This window comes from Octodon degus, unplaced genomic scaffold (genome assembly GCF_000260255.1).
Source record: "Octodon degus isolate 3935 unplaced genomic scaffold, OctDeg1.0 scaffold00067, whole genome shotgun sequence".
Lineage (NCBI taxonomy): Eukaryota > Metazoa > Chordata > Mammalia > Rodentia > Octodontidae > Octodon > Octodon degus.
In genome coordinates this window covers 9531468-9549876 of record NW_004524643.1, presented here as the reverse complement: position 1 = coordinate 9549876, position 18409 = coordinate 9531468, and the positions used below count along the sequence as shown (strand labels likewise).

The window sequence follows — 18409 nt, the reverse complement described above, 5'->3', positions numbered from 1 at the left end:
GGGACTGAGAGGACTTTTGCATAGTTGGAAAGTAAATCATTGTTTTGAGGAGTATACCACATTCATTTTCTTCATCCATTCATCCTTTGATAGGCTTCGAGGCTGGTTTCTTATCTTGGCTGTTGAGAATTGTGCCCCAATATACATAGGTATGCAAATATCCCCACCACTAAGGATTGGTACATGTGGGTCACAAGGCAGTTGTATTCTTAGTTTTTTTAGGAATCTCCATACTAACTTTTATTGTAGCTGTATGTATTTACATTCCTACCAACAGTGTATAAAGATTCCTTTTCCTCTGCCTCTTCACCGGTGTTTGTTATTTTTTGTTTTCTTGATAAAAAATAATTCAGTTTGGGATGCAATTGAATCTCAATATAGTTTCTTTTTCCAATGCAGTTTTGATTTGCATTTCCCTAATAGTTAAACCTCTGCACATTTTTTTGGTAAACTTATTGGTCATTGGTACTTCTTAGAAGTATGTGATGATTTCAGTTTGCCCATTTATGTATTTATTTATGTATTTGGTACAGGGTCTCACTACACAGCTTGGGCTCCTAGTGATCCTCCTGTTTTGAGCCTCCCCAGCACTGGGATTACAGGTGTGCACATCCAGTCTTGGTGGCTGGCTCCATGTGCCTGGGGTTGGGGCCAGTCTGGCATGTGATGCTGGGGATCAAACCCTGGTCCCTATGCTTGCCTAAGTGGGCACTTAGTCCACTGAGCTATCTCACCAGCCATTTCCCATTTATTGATTGGCACACTTCTTGTGAATTTTTTTCTAGTTCTTTAAATAGTCTAGATATTAACCCTCTATTGGGATAATAGCAGGCAAAGATTTTCTCCCATTTTGAGACTATGCATTCCTTTGGTTGTTTACTTGACTGTGCAGAAGCTTTTTTTTTTTTTTTTTTTTTTTTTTTTTTTTTTTTTTTTTTTTTTTTTTTTTTTTTTTTTCTGCAGAAGTGGGAATTGAGCTCAGGCCCTTAAGCTTGCCAGGGAAACGCTTATTCCACTGAGCCATCTCCCCGTTCTTGTGCAGAAGCTTTTTAATTTGAGGTAGTACCATTTGTTGACTTTTGTTATTTTCTGTGTGATTGGAGTTTTGTTCAGGAAGACTGCCTGTGGCTATGACTTCAAGGGCTTCTCATGTTTTTACCTAGCAGTTCCAAAGTTTTAGTTCTCATACCTTGGTCTTTGGTTCATTTTTACACAAGGTGAAGGACAAGGATCTAGTTTGAAACTTCTATGTCTGAATGTGTAGTTTTCCCAGCACTATTTGTTAAAAAGTTTTTTTTTTTTCTGATGTGTATTTTGGCTCCTTTACTGAAAATAAGAGTGTACCTTCATATGACAAAGGATACCTCTATGTTTGGTTTTTAAGGGCTTTTATCATGAATGAATACTGAATTTTATCAAAGTGGCTTTTTCTGCTACTATTGAAATGATGTTGTCATTTTTATCCTTAATTCTATTTATGTGGTGTCTTTTTGATTTCCATATGTTTACCCATCCTCACGTCCTTGGAACAAAATATACTTGATTATCCCATATGATCTTTCCGAGGTGTTACTGAATTCTTTTTGCAAGTATTATAGGAAATATTTTTGCATCTATATTCATCAAGGATATTGGTGTGTAGTTTTCTTATGTTTTTAACTGATTTTGGTATCAGGGTGACATTGGCCTTATAAAATGAATTCGAAAGAATTCCTATCTTTCTAGATCATGTAGTAGTTTGAGGAGCATTGATGCTAGTTCTTCTGTAAAGATCTGGTAACATTTATCAATAAATTCATCTGGTCCCTTTTGTTTGTTTGTTTGGAGACTTTTCATTACTGTTTGAATATCATTCCATGTTACTTGTTAAAATTTTAGAATTTTAACATATCTTCTTGGTTCAGTTTTGGTAGTTATGAGTATCTAGAATTTTATACATTTTTTTCTAGATTCTCCAATTTACTGGGTGATTAATTTTAAAAAACAACACTAATGATCTTCTCTTGTGACATCTCCATTTTTTTCTTTGTTTTATTTGGTTTTCTCTGGTTTTTGGTTTTGCTGAGGATTTGTTAATCTTGTTTGTCTTTTCAAAGATTTGAGTCTTTTATTCATTGACCTTTTGTATTATTCTTCTAGTGTTGAGTTCACTATTTTCAGTTTTGGTATCTATTATTTCCTTTTATCTGTTACGTTTGCTTTTGGTTTGTTCCTGTTTTTCTTATAACTTGATATGTATAATTGGATTATTTCTTTTAGTTCACTGACTTATAATGTAGGTACTCGTTGATATCAACTTCCCTCTTAGAACTACATTTTCTGCTTCCCAGAAATTCTGGCATTTTATATGTCCATTTTCATTTAATTTTAGGGCCTTAATTTTTTTTTTTTTTTGCCTGATTTCTTCAGTAGCCCAGTGATCATTCAAAAATGAATTTTTGATCTTCATATGTTTGTATAGTTTTTATATCTTCTCTCCTACTTTATTTCTTGTTTTATTTAATTGTAGTCTAATAAAATAAAATACAATACACTATTTTATTTTTGCATTTATGAAGGATTTCTTTATGGCCTAAATATGTTCTGTTTTGGAGAAATTTCCATGTGCTGTATCCTGCAGTTGTTGGATAGAATGTTCTGTCAGGGTTTGCTAAATCCATTTGCTCTATGGTGGAGATTAATTATATTTTCCTTTTTGGTCCTTTTCTTTGGACAACCTATGGCGAGAGTGGAGTACTGAAATCACTCACTTTTTTTTTTTTGAATTTAGAAAGCTATTACACTCAGTGTTACTGTATCAGGGCTAATGTGTTCCTTTGTGTTGAGGAAGGGTTGTTTTATATAATTGAGTGTACTGTTGCCAGTACACATTTGTGGTTGCTATGCCTTCTTAGTGGATTATCTGGTGCACATTCATGATTATATTTTCTTGGTGAATTGTTCCCTTTACCAATATGCGGTGGCCTTTATCTCTTCTATGTTTTAAAAAAATGTATTTAGTAGAGGGTCTCACTACACAGATCAGACTCCTAGTGATCCTCCTGTTTTCAGCCTCGCAAGCGCTAGGATTATAGGTGTGCACCACCATGCCCAGTTTCAGTCCCCATCTCACTGTGCCCCAAGGGCAGGGCTGGCATGCCACACTGAGGATTGAACCCCAGTCCTTGTGGCCAGCCCTTAACTCTTCTAATTTTGTCTTGAAGGTTCTTGTTTCACCCACATGGAATATCATTTCAACCCTCTTGTCTTCAGGCTGTGTCTTTGCTGTAAGTGTACAATTCAGGCAGCAGAGTTTTGTTTTATTTTTTAAATTCTCTCAGCCTGTCTGTTTTTCAGTATGAGAAGTGAGACCATTTGTGTTCAGAGATATCATAGAAAGGCACATATGAAATCCTGTCATTTTGTTTTCTAATATGTGATTTTTTATTAATTTTCATTTTCTTAACTACTCTTGCTTATGTATATGTAGACTTCCTCTAGTGTCTTCTGATATAGTGATCGTGAATTCCTTTAGTTTATGCTTACCTTGGAGTAAGCGTAGATTCTTAGATTCTTTTTTAAAAAATTTATGCTTTTGGTACAGGGTCTTGCTACGCAGCTCGAACTCCTAGTGAATCTTCTGTTTCAGCCTCCCCAGTGCTGGAATGACAGGCCTGTACCACCACTCCCAGTTTCTGGTTCATTGTGCCCAGGTTGGGGCTGACACAGCATGTGTCTTTTTTTTTTTTTTTGCAGAACCGGGGATTGAACTCAGGCCCTTGCACTTGCCAGGGAAGCACTTATTCTACTGAGCCATCTTCCCCGCCCCAGCATGTGGTACTGGAGATCAAACCGGGTTGTGTTTGCCAGGAAGGCTCTTATACTGCTAACCTGTCTTCCCAGCCCTTTTCTTAGATTTTGAAGAAGGGCTTTGATGGATATAGTAATCTAGATTGGCAGATTTTTATTTTTATTTTTTATTTTTTGCCTTTGTTGAGACAGGGTCTCACTATGCATTTCAGGCTGACCTTGAGTTCACTTTGTAGCCTAGGCTGGTCTCCAACTTGCAATGATCCTCCTGCCTTAGCCTCCCAAGTGCTGGGATTATAGGCGGGCACCATCACTCCCAGCCAGGTTTGTTTTTTTTTTTTCCAGGGCTTTACATGTATCATTTTTTGCTTGCTGTCCTGGCTTTTTGAGTTTGTGTAGAGAAATCTGCCATGATTCTGGTGGATTTGGTTTTATAAATGACTTGGCATTTCTTTCTTGCAGCTTTCATTATTATTCCCTTGTTCTGTACTCTTGGCATTTTATCTCTAATATCTATGGAGGTTCTTTCTGGTCCTGCCTGTTTGGGGCTTTATGTACTATACCCAGTGTATCTGGATGTCCACACCTTTGCCAAGAGTTGGGAAGTTTTCTGCCGTCATTGTACTGAACAGTTTTTCTATGCCTCTACTCTGTATCTTGGCTCTTCTACCCTAAAGTGTGTAAGTTTCATGTTTTGACAGTGTTTCAGAGTTCTTGGGTGTTTTCTTCACGATTTATTTTATTTAAATTAGTTTACAAGTGTGATTGTTCATCAACTTTGCCTTCAAGTCCTAAGACTGTTTCCTTCTCATTCCAGTCTGTTGGTCTGCTTTTTTACTGTTGAGCTTCTAATTTCTAAGACTTCATGTGGTTCTTTATTAGAATTTTTGTCTCTTTGTTGAATTATTCCTTCATAGCCTATGTTATCTTCCCTAATTTATCCAGCTATTTATTTGTATTCTCTTTGAAGTTATTAATCATTTAAAAAACTAATCTTTTGAATTGTTTGGCATTTCATCCATTTTGCTATTTTTATATTCAACTGCTGACCAGTTACGGACTTTTAGAGAAGTCAGGTGGCCTTGTTTTTTCATTTCTTGTGAGTTAGAGCTATGCATCTGTTAGGATCAATATCTCTTCTGGTTTTATATGAGGGTCTCCTTAGTGTCAGCCTTTTTTTGAGGACTAGATCCTCATGACTGCTCAGAGATGGAAAAACAAACCACAGCAACAATGGCTCAAGAACAAACATGCTATTAGAATATAGTAAAAGCTAATTAAAAGCAACAACTATACCATTGTTAACAATAGAAAATGGCAGGATCTCTCAAAAGGTCTTTTATCATGACAACCAATAGGTCTGAGAATGGGCTAGGACCTAAAATATCAAGAAATGCTACTTAAATGAAACAGGGAATGCTTTAGGTTTGGAACCAGAATTTCCGAGTTTCAGTACTGAGCTTATCACTTTTGTGAATATTTACTCATTGGATTTCAGGATTTTCTTTTATAAAACAGTGATAGTGACTTTTTTCATGGGTAATTGTTGGAAAGCTAATATGAACTAAACATAGCTTGATTTATAAAATTTGCTTAATGGTAGTTATCTTTCTTATTGTGAATTTTAGTGAAACAAGGTTCATAAGCTAAAATGTAAGACTAGGTCTTTAACACTGGAAAGATGGAAAAAATGAAAAAGGAAAATATGTATTTTTTTTCCTTCTCTTCTCATTAAAAAAGGATAGTAGATGTCAGGGAGACAGATCAGCAGCTTAAGTGCCTGCCTGGTAAGGGCAGGGTCCTGAGTTGGATCCCTGGTTCCACAAAAAAGTGGGGGGTATAGCAGCCTTTGTCTCAGTCCTGATATTACTACAGTAATATTGGGAATTTGGAGTTATATAATGCACAGAGTGCACACATATAGCTCCACCAGATCTCATGGGTTGTGGGGGATCAACAAATGAGGTTGAAATTAGGAAAATTTCAGAGCTGGAAAAGATAGGAATTGGTACTTTGGGGTTTGGAGAGATGGGAAGGTGATGGCACCGGAAAACATATTTTACAATCCAGGCCTTCAACCTGGTTGTACTTTATAAATTGTCTCTTGTCAATTATCTTTTTAGTGCAGAGCAAGACTGAAGTAGTATAGCTGATATTTTGTGAGAAAATTGAATTTGGAGGATCCCATTGTATAGATGAAGTAACTAAATATATTTATTTATTTATTTTTTTGGAATGGACATAAGCCTAGTAAGTAGAAACTTTTAATAATGAAAGCACCCTCCCCACCAATCACCCACCTGTCCTGTAAACTTGAGGACATCTCATCTTGTTTTCCATGATATTTTTTTAATGGGAAGTAAAATAGTCTATGAGAGAAGCTAGAACATATTTTGGACTTAAACATGAAACATTTAAATTGTTATGAAGATATTGCAAAAACATCATCAAGATCTCTCCACATGATCTTCTTACTTCTGTGGGTTTGAGGGTGAGCAAAAGACCTAATTAACTTTGGAAAATACTAATGCAGTGTCCAGCTAAGCTCCTAGTGGCTTTGCTGTGTGGCATTGTTGAGCATTGTGATGTGGTGCCAGTGCCCAGGTCACAGCTCTAGGGTCTTGTTGCCTCTCAGTTATTCGCCTTATGAAGGATGTGGCTAAACTAACCCTTGAATCATGGATCCAGTCATGACTTGGACACATTTCTGGTAAATCTCAGGAGAAAAGCAGGATTGGCATTTTTTCATATCTCTGCTCCTCACAAAAACCTTGGGAGGAGAATGATAACTATTCCTTTTAAAAATACATATTTTTTTACTTTAGGAAATGAGATCAGATAACTCTATGTTCTGTTTTCTCCAGCTAACATTTCACACAAAGGTGTAATTATTTGCCTTGACTAGGTTGTGAACTCTTTGAAGCCATCAATTCTTTTGCTATTCCACCCGTCCTCCTTCTGGGCTCATATAGTACCTGGTATAATGTAAAGCTTCAATTAATTATGAGTAACAATGTTTTATTCTAGGAATTAGGACTCTTAGATAATTAGCCCATAATTACTAAATCTTTATGCTTTACTTCTTTTAGGATCACTCCCCTTCTAAATTTCTACTATGAATTTAGAAATGCTTAAATAATGTAAAGTGTCACAAACACTCTATATAGCAAGCTCAGGCCATGTTAACTCTCTGTGTTCCCCTAAGTTGTTCTGGTCTGTATCCAGTTGATAATGCAGCTGTTATTTTTATAGTTGTCTGAGTACATATTTGCACAACAGGCGGTGTCAACTCATCTGAATTACTTGGTGTTATTTGCCTGATACTTTAAATTATAGAGCTCCATTACTGAAGCCATTTATGTTGTTAAGAAGGAGCCTACCAACTAGCAACAAGAAGAGTTTCTTGAAATGAAGATCACAACTGACCCTTTTAAGATGTCTTCAGCTTTATCTTGGTTTAATTATCTAGAATAAAGGCAGCCGTGTCTCATTTGTTTACATTCGTGTACTCTATACAAAACAAAGATGTGTGGCCTTGAAATTAGTATTTATTTACAATGTTTTGTTAAATCATTTTTTAAAAATATTCTGCCATTCTATTATTACTCTGCTTATGAGCAGAATCCAAAGAGAAAAAAGCATATCAGGAAAAGAATCCTCTCATCTTTCTCAAGATGTCAATGTACTATAATGTGAAACTGTTCTAACTACAATATTCATCTTATAGTGAATCTGTATTGTCAGTGACTGAAGATTATCCTTCATTATTTTCTATCCCTAAAGATGCCTATTTGTGCCTTGTGGCCCATGGGTGCTCAGAAATGTGGATTGAATTGCTGGAGAGTAGCTTATATCTTTATCTCAAATTTTAAAAATCCATCAATGACTAAGACAACATTTAGGCTGAATTCCATGTCTAATTTCTAATACCATGTTAAATTACATAAAAAAGATACAGAGATATAGCTCAGGGCATAGTGCCTGGCAGACAAGTGCAATGTCCTGAGTTTAATTCTTAGTACAAAAATAAACAAACAAATCCAAAACCATTAATTTAAGATAAAATATTTTATATCATTACAAAATCTTCATTTCTCCACTGAAGTTTTTATGAAGTTACCCACATTTAACACAGATGCCTTTTCTCTGAGCAATTCTTGAATTTTTCATGCTGGGAATTACCTGAGGTCTATGATTAAAAATATGTTCCTAGGGGCACGTGGTAGCATCACAGAATCAGTAGGTCTAGGTGGGGCCTAATAATATTTTTAAAAGACATCTTATTTTTAAAAATATTAATGAGCATCCCAAGTAGTTCTGGTGCAGTCAATCAGAGGATTACCTTTGATACTTTTTTCTCCTACCCTAACTACACAGACTTCCTTTGCTGTCTTTTGTTATTAAGTGATATCGAATTTGTATGTATGGATCAAATCAGAAAGGTGACAAGGAAGAAAAAGAGGTATTAATTCATTAAGAGTGATCTTTCTTTTTTTTCTTTCTGCTTAGTAAAGCAAGGACTGGGAAAGAACAGATAAAAAATTATGGGCTTATTGAGTGAAAAGGTACAAAATACATTCCAAAATTATTCTTAACCCGTTGCTAAATACTTGTTTCATTCTGATCAAGTGGTGTTGCCATTTTGTGTTGTATTAACAAAATATATAGAATTTTTCTATAGTTAAGACCTCAAAAAACAGAAGATTTTTGCTGTAAGTCAAATGGTGGTTCTGTAAGTGACTTTTGGAAGTTTGTGATCAAGCTGCCTTTAAACAATGTCTTTATAAACACATGTCCTTTTCTTTTAAATAATTCATTTTTTATGTGTGCAATGAATGTATATTTTTTATTGAATATCCTTGTTCACACATATCTGTTGTGAAGAGAACAGTGGGATATATTATTTAGAACAGTTGTGAAATTGTGAGAAACTTAGGCAATCCTATCTCTGGTTGATAGTTCACTACCCATGCTGTCAGAGGTGGACTTGTGGGCTTATGAAATGCAACATTCATAACTTTTCTTCTGATCTGGAAATACCTTGATTCAGACTGCCATTAATCTATTAAATTTGGTTTAAAATGGGTTGCATTACAGTGTAAGCATGTAGTTCTATGTTTGTTTGTTTGTTTGTTTGTTTTATATTTTAGGGAAGGGTCCATAGGGTGTTCAGGGTCTCACTACTAGATCGGACTCACAGTGATCTGCCTGTTTACAGCTTCCCAAGAGCTGGGATTACAGGTGTGTGTCACCATGCCCAGTATCAAGTGTTGTCTCAGTGCACCCTGGAGGTGGGGCCAGCAGGGCAGGCCTGGGGATCGAACCCCTAGCACCTGCACCTGATTGTAGGTGCTTTAATCTGCTGAGCTATCTGGCTGGCCCACTGTAGTTCTAATAGGTATAGATACAGTATAGAATTATAATTTTAGAGTGGTAGTGACCTTAGAGGAGAATTGGTGTAGCAGTTCCTGAACATTAATTTATAGCAAGACCAGCTGTTATAGTCACCTGTAAAATTAAAAAAAAAAAAAAAGGAAACCCCAAGCCAACTCAAAGACTTCTGATTTAATAGGCTTGGAGTGGCAGATCACATATTTGACTATTATAAAGGTTTTCTAAGTGATTATATAATCAACTAAATTTGGTACAACTTTTCAGGTTGTACAACTCAATGTTAAGAATTTACAGGTTTTGTAATAGAGTTATTCAGCTCACATTTGACAACTTATGTTTTATGAGGGAACTTATTCTATTGTCTTTAAAGATTTATTTTGAACTGAACTAAAGTGTACCAACAGGTAATTTCTACTTATTATATTGTTCATTTTTAAAAATTTTATTTTTAAGAGGAAAGAAGCAAAAACAAATAATAAGGACAAATTGTTTCCCTAGTGTAAGAACTTCAAAGAATAAATAAGATCTGAAAAGTACAATAGATATAGTAAAAGGGAGGGCCGGCCTAATAGCTCAGCAGATTAAAGCACTTGCTTAGGTAGATACAGCAGCCAGAGGTTCGATCCCTGGCATACCCCTCTGGCCCTGCCACCAGACACAATTGAGACTGGGTGTGGTGGCACGAGCGGAAATGCCAGCTCTTTGGGAGGCTGAACACAGGCCGATCACTACAAATCTGATCTACATAGTGAGACCCTGTAGACCCTGTAGACCCCTACTGAAAAGTACAAAAACAAAACAAAACAAAACAAAGGGTCTGGGGAGATAGCTCAGGTCCAGGGAGATGGCTCAGTAGAATAAGCGTTTGCCTGGCAAGTGCAGCGTCCTGAGTTCAATCCCCTGTACCACAAACAAACAAACACCCACCGAAAAACAAACAAACAAAGAAAACCCCCAAAAAGCAATAGCTATAGTAAAGGGGAAAGAATCTGAACATAAGGAATAAATTAATATTATTCTTTTAAAAAGATGAAAAAGAAAAATTTCCATTGGCATTTGCCATATTACACTAGTTACACTAGCTTTTGTTTATCTCTTCTTTGTTGACTTGAAAATAGTAAATTAGTTTTCTTAGTAGCAACATGGACTAACAGAATAGATAAGCAGTTATCAAAAAGTGGTTCACAGATTATGGGAACCCTTGGGGTCCTATCAAAAGGTTGTCAAAATCTAAACCATTTTCAACATAATGCAAAATTGCTCTCTGCCTTTTTCACTATGTTGACAGTTGTGCTGAAAATACGGGGCCTGGGGCAAGTGCAAAGTCCTAAGTTTGATCCCTAGTACTGCCAAAAAAATAAAAAAAATCTGCCAATTTATAAAAAGGGGGCCGGGGAGATGGCTCAATGGAATAAGCGTTTCCCTGGCAAGCACAAGGGCCTGAGTTCAATCCCTGGTTCTGAAAAAGAAAGAAAGAAAGAAAGAAAGAAAGAAAGAAAGAAAGAAAGAAAGAAAGAAAGAAAGAAAGAAAGAAAATACAATGCTGTTTTAGGTAGAACTGCTGGTTCCTTCACAGGTCAAAACAGTGAAGCCAAGCTATGTCAGGACTCACTGAATTTTTTTTATCCCTATCACTTATGGAAAAAATAAACAAAAAGCCCTCTTAATATTTTGAAACGAGAAATATGCACAAAGCACATATGATACATATCTGGTATGATAGTTAGCTTAAGAAAAAAATCATTTGTTAGTTAACCAACAACTTTTTGGTAAGGTACAGTTTTTCCTGAAAGAACAGCTAATGGCTATACAGACTTTTTTTTTTTTTTTTTGAAAATTAACAAGGTGAGTCTGCCCACTTTAATAAAAGTAACTGCTACTGCTTTTTGTCAGTAAAATTTGAGCTTTCAGTGATATAGAAAGTTTGTATTCACCATTATCAACTTGGTGGCTTCCCCTATGCTTAAAGGCTTTTCTGATAAGATTGGTAGTGATATTATATTCAGAAATGTGATTTAAGGAATATTATATAATGAAACATGTCAACATTTTGAAGCTCTGAATAACCCAGTGAACCAGTGCTTTATTTTTCCAAATGAACCAATGTATGATGTTACAAAATCATGAACAAAGATCCACTTAAAGGCTGCTATATGATTTTTAAATAATGACACAAAAATTTATTGCCATTTAGTTTTCAAATTACATTAAATCTTTGAAAAATGATTTCTTGTCAAGATTTGATATAGTGTTAGAGAAAAATAGCCACAATTATCTGAAAAGGCTATTACAATACACTGGTCTTTGCAGCTATGTATCTGTGTGCAAATGGAGTCTCTTCATTGACTCAGCTATTTAACTCATCTCGACAGAGTGAATGCTGATGCATCCATGAAAATCTAGGTGTCTTAAAAATCTAGGTATTTAAGAAATTTTAAGAAATATAAAACAATCCTGTTTTTTATTCCAATGTTTTGTTTTGAAGATATGTGTAGTAATATATATATTATATTATCATGTAATAGATGATTTATTGTTGTTTTAAATGAGTTCACAACCATGAAATACTTTGGTTTTGGTTTCAAATATAGTAAATGTTGATAAATGTAACACTAACTCTTTGGGACTCTTAATAAGTTCTAGGATAATATGAAGGAGTCCTAGATAAAATATTTAGAGGATCGGTGGACTCACTGATCTCTACAACTTCCTTTACACTACTGCTTTTAGAAAAGGCAGCCATCTTAATGCAGTGTGGTTACTAAAAGATGTTAAGTGGTTCTTTGAATGCTTTGCCAATATTTCTCCTCATTGTTTCCCTCTATTCTGAAGTTATGTTGAGAACCTAGGTGAGCAACATGGAGTACCAGAATAGGCAACTGTGAGTTGGCTTCAGTTACAGTTTAATAACAGGAGATATCACAATCATTGTTAATTTCCTATTATCTTGTCTTGAAATTCTGTATCATTTTTTGGGTTTAAGTCTTTGTTTTTGTTTTATTACACTTTAAAATAAAAAACCAAAAACCAAAAACCAAAACAAAAACAATATGAGAAGTTCCAATTTTTTGAGGGACTAAGTTCTAGGAAAGTGCAGTATTAGACTGTGTAGCATCTTGTCCTCCAAGATACTCTAGAAATATTTTTATTTTTGCCTTTGAAGATATAAACACTGGAAGCTAAGTCTTTAGTTTCTGTTCCCTATTATGATTAACTTTTAGTAATCAGTAATTGCTCTTAGTTATTAGTAATTGCATTCAAAATATCAGGTATCAGTTTTCTTAAAAGTCAATTTTCTTATTTTATTTTTCTCCACTAACTTAATTTCTGCCTTATTTTATATAATTTCTAAGCATTATGATGTTAAAAAAAACAGGTTTAGCCTGCTAAAGGTATAAAGAAAGAAGTGATAACAATAGTAAAAATTTCTTCTCCCCAAATTGATGGGGAAGGAATGATTATAGTTTTAAAGCAAAAGAATATATTTAAGAAAAGGTTTTTGTCTTTGCATGTAAGATGTCATTTAATAACTCTATTTTAATTTTAATATTCAGGAGGCTAGGCACACTAACTTTCCCAGAATGATAGTTAAGAAAATAAATGCTTTGAAAACAATTGTTTTAACTCAGTGTTTCACTATATGCAAATTTAAATCAGCAAATCAATAAATTAAATAAAATTACTTGATTCTAAAGCTTTAAATATCTAATACTATAATTTGATGTAAAGGTGGGAAAATTTTGCTTCAGATATTTTTGGAAAGACTTCAGTGTTTTAAATAATACTTAGAATCATTGATTCTCCATGTTGGAACTACTTGAATTCAACTGCTTATTTGATGTTAGATTGTCTTGCAAAATCAAATAATAAAAAGAAAGATGGGTGTGTGTTAAAAAAACGATAGGTGTGGCTCTCAGCAGTAAATAAGATTAAAAAATGTAGCTTTGAAGCTTTTAAAGTCTAATTATATGGGGAGGTAGCAGTGTTTTTATTTGCTATTTACCTTTGATCTATTAGCTATTTTTGGTAGAGTAGGACCTGCGTATGTGCAAATGTTTATGGTTTCTTCATTTGTGGTCAGGATACTTGTTTGAATTTGCCTTGCAATCTTGAAGATTTTTTTTTAAACAGATTTTAATATTTGGGTTTTGCTTTTGGTCTAGTAAGTTATCCTAGAATTGATTCTTTTTCACTGTGTAAGTGACATACTGAATTTGAAAATATCTTTATTGTTTTGGGATACATTAGACCTGCTACATGTAAAAACCTAAATAATACCTATCCATAAGATAGTAAAATAAACTTGCAGTACTCTGTCTAATGTTATAATTTTCACTAAATTATATTTTAATAGGAAAGTTAAACCAAATTTATAACCTCATCAGTGGCATGTTAAAGTTATCATTTTCCAACATCCTTACCAATACTAGTTTTATTCAGTTTATAAAATATTTTTCTGATGTTGTAGAGAAAATATTTTATTTACATTTCTTTAATTATCTAGATTAATGTTTTGTGTCAACACCTTTGTATTATTGGAATTTGATTTTCTTCACTGTACATTTCCACTCTGTATTCTTTATTCATTTTTATATTGAAGTGTTTGAACAATGCATTTTTTATTAGTATGTATGTACAGTTACATTCAATGGGGGAAACTGTTACAGGTGCATAACATATCTTCTTAAGACCCTTTATCCCCTTCTATTTTACTTCTCTGTGATCCTCTTTCCATCTCCAAGGGTGTTTCTCTCAGTTTCTTATCATTTCTCTTTTTTTTAATTTTGCTCATTTATATTTTAGATTTCTTGTATAATAGAAGCCATGTGTTATTTAACTGACTATGCCGTGGTTTTCACAGAGAAATGGCCTCTTTACACTTTCCTGCAAATCCATTTGCATGCTTTATGGCTGAATAATGTTCCACTGTCCATATACCATTGTACTTTTAAAATTTTGTAAATTTATTTATTTTTTATTTATTTATTAATTGTTTGGTGGACCCGGGGATTGAACTCAGGCCCTTGCACTTGCCAAGGAAGTGCTTATTCTACTGAGCCATCTCCCCGGGCCCTTGAGCCATCTTCCCAGCCCCTAAATTTTGTAAATTTATAGTGTGTAAAAGATTTGACAGTGGGTGGAAGCAAATCACCACCATTGTTAGCTGTAAAAGTCAGTGGCATGATCATTGATTGAAATTCTTGAGGGGGAAGACCATTTTAAAAAAGAAATTACATTAGCATGTTATTACTTTCCAGTGCAGTTCCTAGCCCACGTTCATTACTTGCAGAATTAGCAGGAGGAGTGGAACCACTCCTATGTGCTTGCATGTTCTGAACACTGCTTCTTCTAAGCCAACTGTGATTTTCAGAACAGATGGTGGTTTGCTCTGGCCTTCCTTTCTATACTTCATACTTTTGTGCTGCTGCAGGACCAGTGACCACTTTTACATTTGGAAATATTTTCTTTAGCCTAAACACTTCTATCTCTCAAAGAAGTAGTTTATAATATATGTGTCTTAATTCTTAACTATTTTGTCTATCAAAATATGCTGCTTCTTTATTTATGATTATCTGTATAAATAAATATTCACTAAAGTCATTTTCCCTTTACACTCTGTGGCTTTAAGGACTTACCTTCTTTTAATTATTTGCTCTAGATTTCACTAGTACTGCAAGTAACTTGGTAATGTCATTCAGAGTTGTTTTAACTTATGTAGCAGGACTGTGTTGCTCTGACAGAGGAAATTAATTTACTTTCTGTTGGTATATATTAGAATATTATTGGCCTTGAATGTCTGGAATCTAACTTATTTTAGATTAAAAATATTTTTAGAGTTGGAGATTTTAACTCCTCCAGTCCAGTGCTTATAAACAATTAGATCTAATTCAGTCATACTATTTTCTTACTCCACCTCCATTGTTTACATGAAGATGAATGGATGAGATATATCATGGATTTTGTATAATTCCAGTTCATTCCTTTTCAAAAGTAATTGCCAGGGCTGGTGAGATAGCTCAGCAGACTAATCGCCTGCTTAGGCAAGCACAGGGACTGTGGTTCAATCCCTGGCACCACATGCTGCACTGGCTCATCCCCAGGCACTCTGAGCCTGCCACTGAGTGTGGGTGTGGTGGTGCATGCCTGTAATCCTACCACTGGGATTACAATCCATTATTGGATTGCTGAAAGCAGGAATGTCACTACAGAGTCAGCTGTGTAGTGAGACCCTGTACGAAATACATAAAAAAGTAATTTCCAGTAAAACAAGGTGCAATATGTTTTTTAAAAGGATAGTGATATGTAGAATTTGGTTACAGATTTTTTTTTAGTTTATTTCTTTACAAAGAAATTATAATGTATAATTCAGGGGAAATAAAATGTAAAAATAGCTTTTATTAGACCCAGTACTTTTGCTGGTCTTGGGCACTTAAATAGTGTGTGAAGGTAGGGTTATGTGGTATCCAAGATAAAATTACTTTCCTAGCCAAAACCACAGAAAGCCATGGAATAGAAAAGGATATAATCCCCCAAATTAATGTTAGCCCTACTTTCCCCTGGCCAGACTCTTGTTGCTCCTGTGGAATTAGGCATTATTGGATTGCTGGAAGCCAAGAAAACCAGATGGGGAAGGTCTCAGACACTGTTCTCTTAAAAAACAAGATGGTTTAGTGAGGAAACCTAACATATTTATCAATCACATTTAAAGTTTTCCAACTGCCCAAACCATTTTATATCAATTGTGACTAGAAAATAAATTATTGGGGTCACATAGGTAAAATGATATTTTAGGGACTTGTGAAAGGCTGAATTAGGTATTTATTTGATATCCCAACTTAGTTTCAAATGCTGATACATAATACGGTAAGGCCATGTGTGCTATAACTGCAAAGTTAGGCACAGTGGTTCCTATTAATGATGTTGATCATTGTGCTTTATATTTCCCAGAAAGAACTTTGCTTAAACCTAGTTAGCAACCTAGATGTTTACTGGCTATATTTTTAAAAATGCACAATGAGTCAAAGGAATCCCTAGAGCCTAGGAAAGATTCTGACCTAAATTAGGAACTCAAACTCCCTTATTATTTTCAATTGAACGCTGCTCATAGCCATCCTAATTCTGGAAAGAATACAGCCTCTGCAACAAAGATTCTTTGTTTTCACGGAACTAAGAATGTGCTGTGTTTAGACCAAACAATAAAAATAATTACCAAACTACCTTCTAATGCATAGAGGTTCTGGGGAGAGGAAACCATAGATATTAAGGAGTATAAAGTGACTCATTGTGCTAACCCTTTTTACAAGGCTAGTTCTGTGTGTTTGAGTTGCATCTGTTACCTCTTCAGCCAAAACTAAAGTGTGTACAGGCAAAACAATTTTAAATTGAATTGTAGCTGATACAGGCCTCAGCAGCTAATGGGATCCATACCTTAGTAGACTAAGAACTGCTTCTTTTCTTATTTGGTCTATAAAATAGTTCTGTTGAACACAGTAAAGATGTTCTCTATGAAGCTTGCTCATCTTAATTTGCGGAGATAAATATTTTTCAAATGTAATTTGTTTTATTCCTCCATTTTCAAAATCTCCCCTTTATTTTTAGTTATTTTAAAATATTCATTACTGATAGTTTTTCCAAAAAATCATAATGGATATAGATTTTGGATTCTTAGATGTAGAACGATGAAATAGTTTTTTCTTTGGCCATTGATGAGGACAGTTGCCTGAGTTAAACACAGCATAACTTATAGCCAGAATATATAATTCTTTAATAAAATACATAAATGCAATTTACTTCTCCTTTCTCATTTCATTTTGTGTCTAAATTTTCAGATCATTTTCATGAATTCAAAGGCAATTTACCAGTGATTTCTGGGTCCTGGGGCTGACTTTTTGTGCGTAATTGTAAGTATTTTTACTTTTGTCACTATCTAGTGTAACAGTCATAGTATGTAAACAGATTCTTAACTTCCCTTGTATGTGACTTTTTATTAGTGTTTCTGGTATTTTCTAAATATAATGTTTTTGTAGGAAGAGTATAGAAAAGATGACAGCTTAAAAATCCTGTTTGTTGTAATTCCAATGAAATAATGAGACGTAGGACCTGTAAGAATAAGCCTAAAGAATAAATATCTTACTTTTTGGGATTAGAGCCCAGTGGTAAAAATAGGCTACTTTCAAGATTCTAGTCCACATACATATAAATAATTTACTCTTATGACTTTGTATATCTTTGGTTATCTGGATTTGAAAAGTGCTGTGTGCCTGTGCTCAGAGAAAAGATATGCAATGACACAGAATTCAGAGAGCTGCCAGTAAATGGGAGTATACACTAAGGAACCACTCATTTGGTGAATGTGTAATATATAGGAAAATCGTTGTATCCCTCCCATTATCCCATCTCCCAAATACAAGCTGTTCCACATATATATTTTTTTCATGAAAGTAGGTAAATTTTAAGAAAAAAATAAACAAACTTTAAAGATCTATTACTTTAACTTAATTTATGAATATTTATGATAAGAAAATGGTTGGGAGTATATGTCAGGCATTTAAAAATTTCTCTGAGTGTCTTGATTTTAAAATATATTTATGTGTACACTGTTGTAAGCCATTGATATTTAAAGGACTTTTTGACATTTGATAACAACAAAAACATAGGAAAATTTTTTCTTTTTTAATGTACTGTTTTTCTTTTTTAATGTAAAGTTTTAAAAAACATATTTCTAGGAAGCTATTTGAGAAAATGCTATAATTAAAGTAATTCAGTATTTAAATAGAAAGCAGTGAAAATTTTACTTATAATCACTTTAACTAGTGGTAATATTGATCTGGCTAGGCATTTTGAACCAACTTTTAAAAAGGTGTGTGTGTAATATTTGATATAGTTCAGTACATTTTGTAAAATGAATGAATTGTTAATTTTATGAAAATGTATCACTTTACAGTTTATTATTTGAAAATTTAATTCTTGCTTAAAACAAAATTGTGTAAACTTTGTGGTTTATTTGAATTAAATATAAGCTGTTAATTTTCCAAGGTACAATGGTGAGGATTAGGAGGCAAAGAAGATGGAGAAAGAAATATAAAGTATTTTTGAAGGACTCTTGGTGAGAACAAAACTGTAGGGAGCTGAGTTTATCTTATTAGAAATCTGAGTGAAGGGAAGTAATTTTGAGTGACCCAAATTGTACCCTACGTGTTTTTTCCTTCCTTTCCTTTCCCTTTCC

At 34.2% G+C, this 18409-nt stretch overlaps 1 protein-coding gene across 21 annotated transcripts in view; it reads left to right on the top strand.

The window, feature by feature from the left end:
• The window catches only part of Sox6 (SRY-box 6), a 689373-nt gene that overhangs the window by 138144 nt on the left and 532820 nt on the right, over nucleotides 1-18409 (top strand). For 20 of the 21 annotated variants that reach the window (XM_004634909.2, XM_023719279.1, XM_023719289.1 and 17 more), the window contains exon 2: nucleotides 17013-17084. The gene's annotated coding sequence lies outside the window, so the exon portion shown is untranslated. Of the gene's footprint in view, nucleotides 1-6459; nucleotides 6500-17012; nucleotides 17085-18409 lie in introns of those variants that run through there. The other variant, XM_023719274.1, reaches the window with a different exon arrangement.